Source organism: Physeter macrocephalus, chromosome 7 (genome assembly GCF_002837175.3).
Source record: "Physeter macrocephalus isolate SW-GA chromosome 7, ASM283717v5, whole genome shotgun sequence".
Classification (NCBI taxonomy): Eukaryota; Metazoa; Chordata; class Mammalia; order Artiodactyla; family Physeteridae; genus Physeter; species Physeter macrocephalus.
The window spans coordinates 20217011-20236370 of NC_041220.1; positions in this window are offsets into that span (position 1 = coordinate 20217011).

The window sequence follows — 19360 nt, forward strand, 5'->3', positions numbered from 1 at the left end:
CTTTGGAGAACTTGGATGTCTGAAAACCTGTTTATTCCATTCTAATGTGTGATTAATATTGATTTGGATTTGAGAAAGTTGTGCTCTCTACAGGGGAGGACTCATGGTAAGAATCCATGGTCTCTGACAAAACTGTCCAGTCTAGTGTGCATTTAGAAGGAAAGTGGCCTGAGGACAAATTCAGGGTCTACTGGCAGCAGCTTCTCTGGATGTCACCAGGACAAAGTGACTTCATTTTTATTACTTAGAATCGTTGGCATTATTTGAAAAGATGCTGGTGTGCTGTTATCTCACTGGGTAATAGTGATGCATATCCATTGGTAGGTAATGATCCATCTTAGGTAACTATCCATCTATTATTAGAAGGAAATGGGTCACATCAGACCACATTGGTTTTATGTGTGATCCAAATAGAATATGTGCTTTCCGTTTAAGAAAAGAATGTATAGGTAGAAAGATTGTATGCTCTAATTCTGAGACTCTTAACCTGAAGTCTTCTATAGACCATTTATGTGGGTCCTTGAATTCCTTAGACTTAGATGCAAATTTTACTTGTGTTATTATGTACTCTAAGCTTCAGTGACCTGATAATAAGGTGAAGATAATATTAATACCACCTCATATGATGGTTGCGATTTTCAGTATTTAGATATTAGAATATTTAAAATATATACAAATATTTAAAGAGACCCATGACACACAAAAAGGTGAGGAGCTACTGAACTCTAATCCCCCTCTTTGCTCCACTTAACTGAAGGAAAAACAGATTACATAGAGGTTTGTGTCATGTTGATATGACATTTGCTTTTAGCACAGCTGAGTACAGCCCACCAATTTTCTGTCTCCTTGACCAAATTCTTCCCACGTTAGGTTCAGCCAAGTTTATATTTGAGCCTTATCTATCATTATTACTCACTTATTTTCAAGGGAAGGTGAGGTGAAAGTTCTTTGTTCTGATATTCATTGCCTACAATTAAATGTGACTGAAAGATGCTTCTGAAACCAGAAAGTGTCAAGGAAGCAGCATTTAATTTTGTCATTATTCATTCTTCTTACCTGGCCAGGATAAATATGTAAATAAAGATAAATCAATGTAGAGGCAAAATCTTGACAGTATTACATGACTGAAGTGTACGTTGGAGTCTCAAGGCAATTACAACCATGTTGGAACAAGAAACACTCTGCTACAGTGCTTTTGACCAAGGAGATCAGGGTCGTTGTTTAATTGATCGCTTTTACAAAGTCAGTTAATGTAACTATGTGGAAGTAGGCTAATTAGTTGACATCCTGTGATCAGAAAATATTAAATTTTGATTATTAATTACATATAATTTTTACATGTATATTATTTACAAAATGCTTTCACATATTATTTTATTTAAAAACAATCTGGTATAGTAAACTATCATTGCCCATATTTACAAAGGAGGAACTGAGGACAGAGATTTGAAGAGATTTGCCTTAAGTCGTGTAGCTAATAAAGGTTAGCACTGAAACAAGAGTACTTGCCTTCTGATTCCAAGTTCAGTTTTTTTTCCACCATACCATGTGGCCTCCTAATCACCATTAGTCATGCCGCTCTTATTCTCCAGTGATGGATACATTACAGAGGTAAGGGTGAAACTGGAGTGGGCCATGCTGTCCTTGAGGGTTTGTAGCTATGCCCTGTGCAAAAGAAATATGCTCTGTTAGCCTGCCAGGTATGACCAGGCTGAGGGCATGTGACCTCAAGGACCAGCCAGATATAGGATCCCAGGGAAATGGGGCCAATGCAGTCATTCACCAAGAGATCAACTTTACTCCTTCTATTTCAGGTAGGTGTTAATAGTACATGAGTGTACAAAATGTTTACAAAGGACATGAGGCAAGTGTGCCAACAAAAATTCATGAAGTTACCACACTCCTCGAAGGACCCAGCGTAATGTAATTCATGTCCATTTTTTTGCTCAACTGTATGAATCAGTAACAATACTATTTAAAATGATGTTGAGTCAAGGTTTTCATCCCGTGGTTTAACCTAAGAGGTAAATCACGTAAAAATGTTGCTTATGTAAACAATTGCTTTTCATTAACCTCATCTTTTTTACTTTAATTTTTTTTTTTATAAAAAGGAAAAAATACACAAAATTTTACTTTGTGAATAAATCTGCCACATGCAGGACTTGAAGTGATATTACTAATGCAGTGAGCATTTCTGGCTTGCTTGAGATGGGGAAGAAAGTGTTAAATCTTTCCCCTGCTCTAGATTTAACACAGGTGGGACCTCAAAAGGTCTTGAACATGATTAGCGGTATTTTTTTTTAAAGTGTCCATCAGGATTTGCTTCGGGCTTCAGAGGGAAGCCCGAAGCAAATCCTGATGGACAAAGGGTTTGAATCACATTCCCATTTGGTCGTGGTCATGGCCAGGACTGCAGAAGTCAACACCGCTCTGCATACACTAGAGACGTTGGCTTCACCAAACATGGTCTCATTTTCTCATAAATAGAGAAATGCCTCTTTAGCAAAGAGCTTATAATTTTTTATGTGAAATAAAAATTATCCTTTTTGGACAATATTTCTGCTGGAGTCCCTGGATAATTTATCTCCTTTCCTTTTGCACGGCTGTAATTGTTTTGAACTATATACATCTAGATTGAAGAAACTGTTTCAAGGAGACATCTTAGGAAACACTTAAGAATAATACTCAGCTTCATGTCCTGCATTCTTTAGATACCTAACAACTGAGTTTTACCCAACCCCCAATTTCTCTCATTCCATTTTCACAATTTTCTTCAAAAACCACCTCCCAAACTTCTCTATTTTATATCTACACTTAAGCACAGTTTTCTCCCCCTTTGCTTTAGTAATTTGAAGAAGGCCCCTTGGGGAGCACCTCCAAACTCCATCTGCTCCTTAGTTTTATGCTGTCTTTGCTCACCAACCAGTCTTTGTGGTCTCTTGGAAGGAGCCCAGGCATGATGTGGGGGTCACTGAAGAGGCTATGTATAAACCATAAAAAATTACTAATTTAATAATTAATTGAACAATTTAAAATTAACTTCCATTCAACCACTACTTCATCCATATTGGTGTCTTCCAGTTGTCTATATCTGAAACGTCCAGGTATATTTCCTCAATATTCTACTTGCTGGAGAGATGGGGGGAGGGCAGGCAGTGTTGGTAAACAGCTAAGCAACTGCTGGACTACCTTGATGGGTACGCTGTCAATCTGCTTTGCTACTTTCCTCCAGTTCTGACTGTGGTTCTGAATTCTTTGAAGACTAAAAAGAAATTCCTGTACTTAACAATTGAACTAACAGCTTGACTAGGGGAAAAATTACTGCTGAAATCTGTCAATGAATGTCGCTAACTTACGCTGCATTTATAGACAGGGAGAAAACTAAACCCAGCAAGTCCTTGGAAAGATGTGCAAGCTGGCTGACAGGTGTGACATCTCAGCAAAATAAGTTAAGGCAACACTGAGCAGTGAGTTTTGTCCAGTGAGACTTGATTGGTCACAGATGACAATTCCAGCTCCCTGAGGTGTTTCTCCAGTGTCTATGATTAATATCAAATGTCAAGTCAGGTTCACTTCCAACAATAAGGTCTAAGACATACTCAGTTAAAGCAACATAGGATTTTCATTTCCCATAACCCAATGAAGCTATCCAGACATTTCCTGGGGGATTATCCCCGGGATGAATTACATAAAAGGGGAGCTACAAGGGCTTTCTTCCTTAAGTAAAACTTCAAGCAGTGCACAACAGAAGCAGATACGTATCACTTGCATGAGGAATGGTAGGACAGGCTTTTTTTTTTTTTTTTTTTGCCAAAGGTGTTGGATAGGTTAAGATAGAAGATTCTGAGATAGATTCAGATGAAACCTGGATAACACATAATCATGGAACAAATGATTTCAATCAAAACCAAAGTTTGGTTATATATTTTCAGAGTAGAAAAAGAAGAGGTGTTCTTTGGCTCTTTCACTATTGATGCATACATTCTACAATATAATTGATGATAAATGTGTGTGTGTGTATACATGTGTATACATTTTCTTGTTTTTGATGCCTATAATAGCCAAGGGTCTTAGTATCAGCAATAAAAAAATATATATTTATTTTGCAAAAATATTTTTACAGGAGATGTTTAAAATCAGAAGTATTAACATAGTTTATGTAGAAGACCTAGATGGTTTTCCACCTTTTGTCCCCAGAAAGGGGTTATTTGCAAGCCCTAAATTGTGGGTGTGTCCCTGCTTCAGATGATCACACTTTTGGGAGAGGTCATAAATTGGTAACAAGATTATATTTATCATTTAATATTTAATTCCTTAGGTTAGTGTCTCAGAAGAAATCAAGAGAGTTCAAATTAAACCCATTTTCTTTGTTGCCCCCTACATCTTACTTATCACTTCTATCTTTATGCCTCTCTCTTTACATGTTTACTTGTCAATAATTCCACAAGGATTTGAAGTTGCTTAAAACAAGAGTGTGAATAATAAAATAATATTATAGAAATACAAAGTCAAGATTGAATAAATCCTTATTATACATAAAGGGAAAATGGATTTTAGGGAATGGTTTAACAAGCACACATGATGAGGAATCTGAATTTGAGAGTGCCTAGTAGAGAGACCTGTACTGCTATTGCTTTATCACACCAAATCTTTATGTACTGTCAGTGAAATGCCGATCGTTTGGGATCCTTTGTGGTTGGAGAAGTCAATAAATGCTCTATGCCTAGAAGTGACATTGAGAGTTAGGTTGGTTTGAAACTAAGTTTATATGACACCAACATTAGCAATTACAAAGTAAAAAAAAAAAAAAAAAGAGAGAGAGAGAGAGAGCGTTGAAGATGGAGGCAGATCCTGAACTCACCTTTCCGCAGACACAATAAATCTACAATTACACATGGAATAATTTCTTTGGAAAGGGACCTGAAATCTGGATGAACAGAGCCTCCACAATTTAATGCTTTGCTTATTTGATAGGTAAAATACATTGTTTTAATTTTCATGTCTTGTGTATTTATTAGTAAGTTTGAGAATTTTTGTTTCCTGAGAAAATTACATGTTTATATTCCTTACCTTGGTCTTTTCCTTATAGATTTAAAAAAAGTCTGTATATATTAGGGGAATTAGCTTTTTGTCTATTTCAGTTTTAAGATATTTTCTTCAGTTTGATTTTTTTCCTTTAACTTATTTATGGCAACTTTGTCATAGAGAATTAGGAGATATATAGTCTTGCTTGCAGTTTTTTTCTTTAATGCCTTCCTTAATGGTTTCTTGTCTTGTTTGGAAAGGCATTTTACTTGGAAAGGCCTCTAGTTGTAATCTTTTCCATATTTTTTTCTAGTGTTCTTTCAGTTTTTGTTTTTTTTTTTTTAACATTTAGAACTTTAAGTGATATGAAATTTATCTGAATATTTGGAGTGAGGTGAGCATCTAATTTTATTTTCTTCCATTTGGATATTTTTCCTATTATCATTAAATATCATTGAATAGTCCATTCTTTTTCCACTAATTTGAAATTCTGCTTTTATCATATACTAAATATCCATGTATTTATGGATCAGTTTCAGTACTGTATTTTCTTCCTTGAGTCTACTTGCTAACTTCTGCATCAGGACTATGCATCAATAAGTACTGTAACCTTTATGTATCTTTTGTTATTGTAGGGAAGGGCCTTTTTATTATTCTTATTTTCCATAACATTCAAGTCTTTTCTGTTGTGATTAGTTTTCAAGCAAGGGGCATTTATTTAGAACATCTGTTTAGGTCATCTTTTACATTTGTTAACGTTTTATAGTTTTCTTCTTATTAATTTACACATGTCCTCGTATTTACTTTAATGTAGCTATTTTATACATTTTGTTCCTCTTATTATTGAGATTTTTTTTTAACTGGATATTCTTGGTATAAAGGAAAGGTTTGGGATTTTTTAAAATATTAATTTAGCTTCTTATTAAATTCTATTAGTTCCAATTGCTTCTCGTTGATCCATATCCTTTTGAAGATTTCTTCTAGCACATGACAGTATATGGCTGCCTCAAGTTCTGATTCAACCCACAAGACTCGGCTCAAGTGTCTGCTCCTCCAAGATCTCCCTCCCTTGCGCAAGGGGCACCTGTGGCATAATAGAAAGAGCACGGAAGGTACACTGAGAACACAGGAGCTGAACACTGCTTTATATACCCTATTAGCCAGGATTGGCTTCAGCTCCACATATCAGAAAACATGAAAAGAAGAGTGGTTTAAACACACAAGATTTCTTTTTTGTTGGAGTATAGTTGATTTACAATATTGTGTTAGTTTCAGAGGTACAGCAAAGTGATTCAGTTTTACATATATATATATATGTATTCTTTTTCAGATTCTTTTCCCTTATAAATCATAAAATAAAGAGTATAGTTCCCTGTGCTATATAGTAGATCCTTTTTGGTTATCTACTATATATATAGTAGTGTGTATATGTTAATCCCAAACTCCTAATTTTTTTCTTGCTATGAAAGAAGTCTGAAGGTGGGAGCCGAGGGCTCGTTGGGTGGTTTACAAAGTTGTCTGTGACATCCCTGGGACAAGACCCTCGTCCTTAACGTTCCAAGGAAGTGTTTGTGCACCAAAGATCATGTCTGGTTCCAGGCTGGCAGCAGGAGGAAGAGCTGAAGGAGCCCATCATGGCGCTTCCTTTAAGGCCACTTCTGTAGAATCATCCAGACTCCTTTCATTTCCAGTCCGTAGGGTAAACCTTCCCATGTGGCCATGGCTAGCCCGGAAAGAGTCTGGGGAAAATGGTTGTTGCTAAAGTAGTTGTTAATGAGCCCTGAAATTGGGATGTTTATTACTTAGGAAAAGTGGGTAGAGAGGGATTTAGCCACCTCTTCTGAGTCACTAAATTCAAGAGTGAATGTATGCCAATTCACTTTTTTTCCAAAAAGAAAAAATAAATTTTTTTTCTGGTGACAAAATAGTATACTTCCATTGGAAACCATTCACACCAATCAAAAAATTTGAAGGCGAATAACTGACATTCTATGACTCGGATAAATTTCCGTTGCTATCTTGGTGCATATTTTTTCATCTATCTCCTCGAATATACACCACACAGTTGTGCAGAAATGGCATCATTCCTTGCTTTCTCTAAATCTGCTGGGTGGCATGCTTTGCCTTACAGTGTTTACACTTATGGTTGTCTCTGTCTGCAGTGCCCTTCCTTCAGCTGTGAGTAAGAATCACATCCTTACTATCCCCCTCCTTTTCTCAGTATATCCACCTCTGCTTCCTCACTGTAGCCAGGTGCCTCATTTCCTTCAGGATTTTGCTCAAATGTCTTTTTCTCAGTGAAGCCTCCTGATATCCACTCCATTTATAATTGTACTCATCACCCTCCTTTTCATATTTTATTTTAATTTTCTCCGTAGAACTTACCACCTTTTAATGTTATTTAAATTTAGTTATTTTCCTATTTTCTGTTTCTTCCCAAGACCATGGAAATTCCATGAAAGTAGGGATTTTTGTCTTGTCCGCTGCTTATCCAGTGCACAGAATAGTGCTCAGGCCAAAGTAAGTACTCAATAAATCCTTGTTGAATGAATAAAGTCACAGCACCTCGTAAAACCCGATCACATCATTAGTTGTGAGGATTAAATGAGATAACATGGATGACAGCACTTAGCACAGGGACAGATGGCAGAGGCTCAAAAGAGGGATGGTGAAGCTCCTTTTACGTCTAAATCTGCTTTCCATGCTTCTACCAGAACACCTGCCATCATATCTTTAGAGTTTTATTTAAATGTTTATTTCACCCATAAGCCCCATGGACTCTTTGAAGGTTTAAACTATTCTTATTTGTTTTTGCATCACTGGCATTGACCATAGCCTAGTATACAGTAGGTGCTCTATAAGTCTGAGTTGACGTGAATCCTTTGTGGCTATTCCTAAATCTGCAGACGCTGCCGTACTTTCTAATTTCTAAATGCTTTCCCCTGCTCTCTGTACTGAAATATTTATGAAGCTATTTGGTACTCAGAGGAAATCAACTTTTAGCACAGCTGAGGCTGTCTTCTCTCTCTAGTCGATGGTTTTGTTGAAAGCTCATTTTAATAAATGCACTAGAGAGGCATTTTTGAATAGGGAAGAATCATTCAGCTTTGTGAAATGTCCAGGTGGAATAAGTATTAGATGCTTTTGTTATTTCTGCCACTTGGTTAATGAAGCTGTCCCCTTTGTAATATAATTAGAGCAAAAACAATCCTCTCACCAAATATAAAGTGACACACATAGGGTCTTGTTATTAGAGCGTTCCCTCGGAAGGGTAACAGGAAACCATTCAAACGCAGGACTTGAAATACTAGGGTGAATAGAGCCGGTTAAGAAAATGGTAAGTAATTTCATGAGAGAAATTCTAATCTTACTAAAGATGTTCAGTGTCCCTTTTGTATCAAATAATCTTTTATTTTTTAGGATCCAGAGGAAGCTGTTGCATAAACATGTTTTTATTTTCCCTGGCTGGGACATTTTTATAAGGCTGCGGTAACATTTGTACTTCTAAATACAAAGTCAGAATTCAAGGAGAAAAAAAAGCGTGCCTATAGTGATCTCCTGGGGACTGAAGACAAAATTGGTCTTTTAAATTCAGTAGTCTAGTTCCTGAGAGTGCAAGATAAGTCAACAAAAAGCAAAGAGTCCCCAGAGATACAATTCGGCTCCTCTTCATGGTCTGTTAGGCCAGAGAGTTGTCTATCAGAGAGGACTTTCTTTCGTCTAAGTCGTAGAAATCAGTGTTACACATAAAGTGGCAACTCCACTGCACTAATTTGCTTTACACTTTGATTGCCTGACTTTTCCATTCATCCATCCAGCCCATCCCCCCCAGATGCCCCTGTACACATTTTCCAGAACAAGTATTGCTTTTCTTCAGGGTTTGATAAACGTGTACATCTTTCTTAGCCAAAAATGTCTACATACAGTCAAGAAAATGGACTCTGTAGAACTGAATGAAACATCTTGGGCTTTAACTGAGACACACCGAGTTCATCCACTAGACTAAATGGCTTGAGCTCTATATTGAGCATTTACCGCTACTGTAGCTGGAGTAGGATAACTTTTTTGTAAATCATGCACCACGTATTTTGGGGTTTGGCACAGAGGCACCCTAAATCTTTACACAGAAAATTACTAAAGCAGTGTGAACACATAGGTTAAATCATGTTTGAATTTGTAAAGTTGTAAGGTTTCAGGACTTTGCTGTAGGATTTCATGTTGTTTATAAGGAAGAGTTAGGTAACCTAATGTCCTTTCTCCTTTAAAACTCCCTCTTCTTCTGTTTGAAGATGCCAGACACCTTTTGGAAACAGTGAGCTTAGTTGGAAAAGCCTGAGCTTTAGCATCTGGAAGAACCAGGTTCACATCTCCCTTCTGTCATTTCCTAGCTTTGTGGCCTTTGGCCTCCTCTTAATCTATCTGAATCTCATAAAACACAGGCAGCAACACCTGTTTTATAGGATGAATGTAAGGGGGAAAATAACGTTTATGTTGCTTGGTGTTTATATAAAGCAGGAGCTAAATATATGGTAGCTGCTTATTTACCACGCTGTTTTGTAAAATTTTAGTATTTTGTTTGGGGAATTCTCTATAATAGATGATGTTTTAGTTGCCTAAAACAAAAAGCATATTGTAACTTATAGCAGTCATTATAGATAAAAATTTTAGAGCCATTTCAATTGTTCTTAAAGCATTGTTATTAGTAATATTTACCCCGTCACTAAATAAAGGTTATTTAACTTACGCATGATTTTGTGTTCTATATCCATAGATGAACACGGCTATTCTTTCCAGGGCCATTCAGAGTGGCTGTCACATATGGTAATACCATTTGTGTATTTTTTGGAATAAGCTTGAGTTATTAGTTTGGGGAAGAGGTGAGATGAGAGAGAAGACGTGCTGGGGAATCACTTAGAAATGAACAGAGTGTGGATAACTTAGGATGCCTAGAGGACAGAATGACTGAATTGTTTTAAAGGTTGATATGTAGGATGTAGAGGGACATTTAGCAAGACGAGAACCAATGTGAGGTTCATTGCACAGAGAAGGAAAATGGCAGAGGTGGGAGTGGTAAAAACATGCTGGGTTTTTTTAGACCTTGGTTGGTCAGGCTGTGGGAGGGTAAACAGATTGAAAACCCAGTTTGCTTATGGACAGAATAGCTGAAAGAAATTACATGAAAATGAGAAAAAACACTTCAGGTCATTCTGTTCTATTGGAAGTGAAAACTTTACAGATACAATGCTGACAAAAAATGAACTTTAATTAAGCCTGGATTGTTTGTGTGAATATGTGTGTGTTATTTTTCCCCCGAGGCCTTCCTCTTTAGAGGCATGACGGTCCATCTGAGTTATTATTTTATTGGCTTTGGTGTAATTTCCCCCACTCACTTCAGCAGTGGTGTTACTGATGCAGTGATATTGGTTTCTAAAAGTCCTTTCTGGCTTATATCATGATCTCATTGGCATTTAATTCAAACACAGGAAGCGAGGAGAGAACTCCTGTTTTATAGGCAAGATGTCTGCCAAGTCGAGGGTTTCCAGCTTTGAGCACAATGGCTAATACTTTGAATTTTCTGGTATGAAAGTATCAAATGTGTCCAGTATTTTTGTTGAAACTGTGTGGCAAAACTAAAGCCTCATATTTGGCTTTGTTCAGTTACAAGTATTTTAACAGGAACCAAGAGGAGCAAGACAAGGTCGGGGTCACAGAGGAAGGGTCCTGTGTTGGAAGGGTCCTCCTTCTTCTGGAACAGAGGCCTGTTGGGACCTTGGGGGGATGGGGGCGTGTGGCTCTGACACACTGCTGCAGTGTGCACGGTGGTGGACCAGATGGAGAAAAAGAGAACAATCGCATCCTGGAAGGGATGCAAAGGCCCCGATGAGAGAGCATTCTTAGGAAACTGGGAGGTGAGGGAAGGAAAAAAGCTAGGTTAAGGAGGCTCGGGGGGCCAGCCAGCTGAATTGGTCTGGAAGGATTCTGGAGACGGAGTGCTAAATCCTTTGGTGGCTCTTATGCTTTCAGCACATTGGCAAGGAAAAATTATGCTTTTTGAAAGAGCTGGGAGGGGTGATCAGAATCACTTAGTGAACCCCAGGTCTGGTTTTGGATATGTCACCAACAAACTCACTATATGACTCAGGACTTGTAATTTATCTTGAAAAGGAGTCTAGTGGAATGATCAATGAAGACCTCAGGCATTTTGGTTGTTGTTAATATTTATTCTAATTAGTGGATGACACAGAACTGGTGTGACTTGAAAGGAAAATTAGGAACTTCGGTAGAAAACTGTCAAAGGCAAAATTTGCATATACAATCCTCAGATGTTCAGATTTGGAACGTGAAGGAGAACACCAGACAGAAGCCTTCCTCTTTACTCTGAAGTCCTTCCTGTTTAGAAGCTCCTTTGACAGAATGTCCACAGCTTGACTTTCTGTCTTCCCAATTCCACTTTTGAAAATTCAGTTTAGGGAAGGTCACTTTTGAAAATTCAGTTTACAGAAGGTCAGAATTTGTACTTGTAACGCAAGGGAGATAAGAAGTAGGTGACTCTTTCTTCTTAGGAGCTGGGATCATGGATAGTATGGAATTCTTCATTTTTAAAAGCAGCAAGCAATCTTGGCAGTAGAGCTTCTTAATTCTGGTCCAGGAAACATATAAGGCCTTCCATTTAGGAGACTGCACTGAGCCAGTGAACTCTAGATTCTTTGTAATTAGTTTGTAGAAAGATAAGTGCTAGTTAAAAAAAACCCCACCACTTTGGACATTTGGTATTTACTGAGAGGACCTTTCTGTTGGGGGAAATATGGCCTTAGGAGCAATTAGCTAGCATTTATTGCCGTAGATAACATACCTTGCTTTTCAATCTTGATTTACAGAGAAACTTAGAGTAACTTTCCACTAAGCAAGGAGTTTCCTTTTTGCCTATTCAGTTTCTCATCTTTATTTTCACAAATAATTTTAATATCTGGAACATTTTTCCTTAGGTCTTTTTTCATCTGTATGAAATTATTAAATTCTAATTAAAAATTAATTAAGGAGTTAAATCCAAATTCTAAGCATGGTTTATTACTGTTTTTCACCTCTGAATAGCCATCTTGCCTTAGGTAATTACTTCACCGAATGTGGTCTCAAGATGTGTTTTTACAACTCCAGATTCAATGTTTGCTAATGAAAAATGCAATCAAACAGCTGGTTGGTTGTTCTGCAAAATTGCAAACCAGCAGAATACTTTCTCTTAATTAACTGAATATAGAGAAGACCATGTGGTCATTTCTTCAGTGTGTCCATTATTAAGAATCTGACTATTAAAAAGGCAAATGACACCTATTGCCTACACTGTGCATATGTGTGGTGAGGAAAAGGAGGGAATAGGAATGGAATTAGATGATTTGAACCTTTAAAAGCAGGTTTCCTTGGCCTTCCCTGGGGGTCCAGCGGGTAGGACTCCATGCTTCCTATTCAGGGGGCCCGGGGTTCGATCACTTGTTGGGGAACTAGATCGCGTATGCATGCCGCAATTTAAGAGTTCACATGCCGCAACTAAGAGCCCGCATGCCACATTGAAGGTCCCGTGTGCCACAACGAAGACCCGGAGCAGCCGATATAGATAAATAAATAAATAATCAGCGGCCATGGCTCACGGGCCCAGCCGCTCCGCGGCATGTGGGATCTTCCCGGACCGGGGCCCGAACCCGCGTCCCCTGCATCGGCAGGCGGACTCTCAACCACTGCGCCACCAGGGAAGCCCCAATAAATAAATATTTTTAAAAAAAAAGCAGGTTGCCTTTTCTTGCACAAAGTGTTTTCTTTTTTTTCCTCTGTTTTAAGATCTGCCTTTAGAATCTTGGTGGGAATGAAAGAGCCTTCTTTTGTTCTTGATATTTATTATTGCAGCAAAAAAACAGTCATTTGAACAGTTATTCTCCTTTGCAGGAATTACAAGTATTCTTTTTCTAGGTAAATTATAATAAAAACACAATCTGGATTTTAAATACTTAATCCAGTAAGGTAAATTATTTGTTAAAATTTAGTTATTCATTGATTCTTCATTCATTCAACAAGTTATGAAATACTATCAACTCTGAGCCCCCCAGTCCTTAAAGCACCAAGTAATTTCATATAATTCTTACAACTGGGTTCATCGATTATTATTCTGGATGGCTCACCATGGGTCCTTTACCAGTTTTTAAAAAGACTTCATTTTTCATTTACTTTGATTCAAGTTGGTAGGTTAGGGAAATGTGATGAACATTAACTTTCAACCCACCCTAGGCCTTAATTGATTTGGTAATGCATGAGCCAGGATCTGACTTGGGGGTATTGAAACCCAGAAAATTTTCCGAAGATTGAAAATGATTCGGAAGTTAAGATATAGAGACACTGAAATCATATCATGTTTTTATTTTAAACAGGATCAGAAGAACTAGGTGAGATGAAATCATTCAAAATTATCTGAAAGAAGCCTGGTTTCACTCAAAGGCTGAGAGGACGCCAGGTATGTTGATATGTTGTGCCCGAGGGGTTTGGCTAACTAGAACATCCTGAGGCCAAAGCCAAGGCAGCCAAGGGGGAATTCAAATCCCAGTAATGGGGAAAATACTGCTGTACAATGGGGTGCTGCAAATGGGAAAAGGAATAATGATGTGAGGAGCAAAAGCATCTGCACGGTGTAAAGTAGGTAAGGGCAAGTGATTCAAGACTAGGATTCAAAGGTGAAAGCCTGGAGGTTTAAAAACATGTTATAGGACAAAGCAAAAGTCACTTGCAAACCCTATGTATTAGTTTCCTGTGGCTGCCATAACAAATTACCGTAAACCTGGAGACTTAAAACAACAGAAATTTATTCTCTCACAATACTGAAAGCCAGAAGTGCAAAATCAGTTTCACTGGGCTGAAATCAAGGTGTCAGTAGGGCTGTGCTCCCTTTGGAGGCTCAGAGCGGCCGCTGGTGGTTGCTGGCAGTCCTTGGCTTGTGGCTACATCATTCCACTCTGCCTTTGGGTCACACTGCTGCCTTCTCTGTGCGTGTAAAATCTCCCTCTTCCTCCCTCTTATAAGGGTACATGTGATTACATTTAAGGTCCACCCAAATAGTCCAGAATAATCTTCCTACCTCAAGAACCCTAGCTTATTCACATCTGCAGGACACTCTCCTCCCCCCTTTTAAAACTACATAAGGGAGGAGACCTTCAAGATGGCAGAGGAGTAAGGTGTGGCGAAGGGAGCTGTGAAGGAGGAAAGGTTTCCACACACTAGAAGCCCCTTCGTGGGCGGAGACTGCGGGTGGCGGAGGGGGGAAGCTTCGGAGCCTCGGAGGAGAGCGCAGCAACGGGGGTGCGGAGGGCAAAGCGGAGAGATTCCCGCACAGTGGATCGGTGCCGACCGGCAGTCACCAGCCCGAGGGGCTTGTCTGCTCACCCGCCGGGGCGGGCGGGGCCTGGGAGCTGAGGCTCGGGCTTCGGAGGTCGGATCGCAGGGAGAGGACTGGGGTTGGCGGCGTGAACACAGCCTGAAGGGGCTAGTGCGCCACAGCTAGCCGGGAGGGGTTCCGGGAAAAGGTCTGGAGCTGCCGAAGAGGCAAGAGACCATTGTTTTGGGGTGCACAAGGAGAGGGGATTCAGAGCGCTGCTTCAAGGAGCTTTGGAGATGGGCACGAGCTGCAGCGATCAGCGCAGACACCAGAGGCATGAGACGCTAAGGCTGCTGCTGCCACCACCAAGAAGCCTGTGTGCGAGCACAGGTCACTCTCCACACCTCCCCTCCCGGGAGCCTGTGCAGCCCGCCTCTGCCAGGGTCCCGTGATCCAGGGACAACTTCCCCGGGAGAACGCACGGCGCGCCTCAGGCCGGTGCAACGTCATGTTGGCCTCTGCTGCCGCAGACTCGCCCCACATCCGTACTCCCCCCACCGCCTGAGTGAGCCAGAGCCCCCGAATCAGCTGCTCCTTTAACTCCGTCATGTCTGAGCAAAGAACAGACGCCCTCAGGCGTCTGACCTACACACAGAGGCATGGCCTAATCCAAAGCTGAACCCCGGGAGCTGTGCGAACAAAGAAGAGAAAGGGAAATCTCTCCCAGCAGCCTCAGGAGCAGCGGATTAAAGCTCCACAATCAACTTGACGTACCCTGCATCTGTGGAATACCTGAATAGGCAAAGAATCATCCCAAAATTGAGGTGGTGGACTTTGGGAGCAATTATAGACTTGGGGTTTGCTTTCTGCATCTAATATGTTTCTGGTTTTATGTTTATCTTAGTTTGGTATTTAGAGTTGGGAGATTTGTTCATTGATTTGGTTGCTCTCTTCCTTTTCTTCTTTTCTATGTATAGATATATTTTTTTTTCATTTTTCTGCGGATTAAAGCTCCACAATCAACTTGACGTACCCTGCATCTGTGGAATACCTGAATAGGCAAAGAATCATCCCAAAATTGAGGTGGTGGACTTTGGGAGCAATTATAGACTTGGGGTTTGCTTTCTGCATCTAATATGTTTCTGGTTTTATGTTTATCTTAGTTTGGTATTTAGAGTTGGGAGATTTGTTCATTGATTTGGTTGCTCTCTTCCTTTTCTTCTTTTCTATGTATAGATATATTTTTTTTTTCATTTTTCTCTTTTTGTGAGTGTGTATGTGTATGCTTCTTTGTGTGATTTTCTCTGTATAGCTTTGCTTTTACATTTGTCCTAGGGTTCTGTCTCTCCATTTTTTTGTTTTGTTTTGTTTTGTTTTAGTATAGTTTTTAGCGCTTGTTATCACTGCTGGATTTGATTTTTGGTTTGGATGCTCTCTTCTTTCTTTTTTATCCCTTTTATTAATAACAATTTTTTTTAATTTTAATAATTTTTTAAATTTTTTATTTTAATAACTTTTTAATTTAATTTCTTTCTCTCTCTCTCTTTCTTTCTTTCTTTCTTTCTTTCTTTTTCTTTCTTCCCCCTTTTCTTCTGAGCTGTGTGGCAGACAGGGTCTTGGTGCTTCAGCCAGGGGTCAGACCTGTGTCTCTGAGGTGGGAGAGCTGAGTTCAGGACATTGGTCCATCAAAGACCTCCCAGATCCACATAATATCAAATGGCAAAAGATGTCCCAGAGATCTCCATCTCAATGCTAAGACTCAGCTCCACTCAATGACCAGCAAGCTACAGTGCTGGATATCCCATGCAAAACAACTAGCAAGACAGGAACACAACCCCACCCATTAGCAGAGAGGCTGCCTAAAATCATAAAAAGTTCACAGACACCCCAAAACACACCAGTGGATGCAGTCCTGCCTACCAGAAAGACAAGATCTAGCCTCATCCACCAAAACACAGGTACTGGTCCCCTCCACCAGGAAGCCTACACAACCCACTGAACCACTGAACTGCTGGGGGCAGACACCAAAAACAACAGGAACAAATAACTGAGGCAGAAGAACAAATAAGTGGCCTGGAAGATAAAATAGTGGAAATAACTACCACAGAGCAGAATAAAGAAAAAAGAATTAAAAAAATGAAGACAGTCTCAGAGACCTTTGAGACAACATTAAACACACCAACATTCGAATTATAGGGGTCCCAGAAGAAGAGAAAAAAAAAGGGGACTGAGAAAATAATTGAAGAGATTATAGTTGAAAACTTCCCTAATATGGGAAAGGAAATAGTCAATCAAGTCCAGAAAGCACAGAGGGTCCCAAACAGGATAAATCCAGGAGAAACATGCCAAGACACATACTAATCAAACTATCAAAAATTAAATACAAAGAAAAAATATTCAAAGCAGCAAGTGAAAAACAACAAATAACATACAAGGGAATCCCCATAAGGTTAACAGCTTATCTTTCAGCAGAAACTCTGCAAGCCAGAAGGGTGTGGCAGGACATATTTAAAGTGATGAAAGGGAAAAGCCTACAACCAAGATTACTCTACCCAGCAAGGATCTCATTCAGATTTGATGGAGAAATTAAAACCTTTACAGACAAGCAAAAGCTAAGAGAATTCAGTACCACCAAACGAGCTTTACAACAAATGCTAAAGGAACTTCTCCAGGTAGGAAACACAAGTGAAGGAAAAGAACTACAATAACAAACCCAAAACAATTAAGAAAATAGTAATAAGAACATGCATATCGATAATTACCTTAAATGTAAAAGGATAAAATGCTCCAACCAAAAGACATAGACTGGCTGAATGGATACAAAAACAAGACCTGTATATACGCTGTCTACAAGAGACCCACTTCAGACCTAGGGATACATACAGACTGAAAGTGAGGGGATGGAAAAAGATATTCCACACAAAAGGAAATCAAAAGAAAGCTGGAGTAGCAATTCTCATATCAGAAAAAATAGACTTTACAGTAAAGACTATTACAAGAGACAAAGAAGGACACCACATAATGATCAAGGGATCAATCCAAGAAGAAGATATAACAATTGTAAATATTTACGCACCCAACATAGTAGCACCTCAATATATAAGGCAAATGCTAACAGCCATAAAAGGGGAAATCGACAGTAGCACAATCATAGTAGGGGACTTTAATGCCCCACTTACACCAATAGACAGATCATCCAAAATGAAAATAAATAAGGAAACACAAGCTTTAAATGATACATTAAACAAGATGGACTTAATTGATATTTATAGGACATTCCATCTCAAAACAACGGAATACATTTTCTTCTTAAGTGCTCATGGAACATTCTCCAGGATAGATCCTATTTTGGGTCACAAATCAAGCCTTGGTAAACTTAAGAAAATTGAAATCATATCAAGTATCTTTTCTGACCACAACATTATGAGACTAGATCAACTACAGGAAAAAATCTGTAAAAAATACAAACACATGGAGGCTAAACAATACACTACTAAATAACCAAGAGATCACTGAAGAAATCAAAGAGGAAATAAAAAAATACCTAGAAACAAAAGACAATGAAAACATGATGACCCCAAACCTATGGGATGCAGCAAAAGCAGTTCTAAGAGGGAAGTTTATAGCAATACAATCCTACCTCAAGAAACAAGAAATATCTCAAATTAACAACCTAACATTACACTTAAAGCAATTAGAGAAAAAAGAAGAAAAAAAACCCCAAAGTTAGTAGAAGGAAAGAAATCATAAGGATCAGATCAGAAATAAATGAAAAAGAAATGAAGAAAACAATAGCAAAGATCAATAAAACTAAAAGCTGGTTCTTTGAGAAGATAAACAAAATTGATAAACCATTAGCCAGATTCATCAAGAAAAAAAGGGAGAAGACTCAAATCAATAGAATTAGAAATGAAAAAGAAGTAACAACTGACACTGCAGAAATACAAAGGATCATGAGAGATTACTACAAGCAATTATATGCCAATAAAATGGACATCCTGGAAATGAACAAATTCTTACAAAAGTACCACCTTCCAAGACTGAACCAGGAAGAAATAGAGGATATAAACAGACCAATCACAAGCACTGAAATTGAGACTGTGATTAAAAATCATCCAACAAACAAAAGCCCAGGACCAGATGGCTTCACAGCCATCAAATGTTTGAATTTTATCAAACATTTAGAGAAGAGCTAACACCTGTCCTTCTCAAACTCTTCCAAAATATAGCAGAGGGAGGAACACTCCCAAACTCATTCTATGAGGCCACCATCACCCTGATAATCAGAATCAGACAAAAGTGTCTCAAAGAAAGAAAACTACAGGCCAATATCGCAGATGAACATAGATGCAAAAATCCTCAACAAAATACTAGCAAACAGAATCCAACAGCACATTAAAAGGATCATACACCATGATCATTGGGGTTTATCCCAGGAATGCAAGGATTCTTCAATATATGACAATCAATCAATGTGATACACCATATTAACAAATTGAAGGAGAAAAACCATATGATCATCTCAATAGATGCAGAAAGAGATTTCTACAAAAGTCAACACCCATTTATGATAAAAACCCTCCAGAAAGCAGGCATAGAGGGAACTTACCTCAACGTAATAAAGGTCATATATGGCAAACTCACAGCCAACATTGTTCTTAATGGTGAAAAACTGAAACCGTTTCCTCTAAAATCCGGAACAAGGTAAGGATGCCCACTCTCACCACTATTATTCAACATAGTTTTGGAAGTTTTAGCCTCAGCAGTCAGATAAGAAAAAGAAATAAAAGGAATCCAAATCAGAAAAGAAGGAGTAAAGCTGTCACTGTTTGCAGATGACATGATACTATACATAGAGAATCCTAAAGATGCTACCAGACAACTACTAGAGCTAATCAATGAATTTGGTAAAGTAGCAGGATACAAAATTAATGCACAGAAATCTCTTGCATTCCTACACACTAATGATGAAAAATCTGAAAG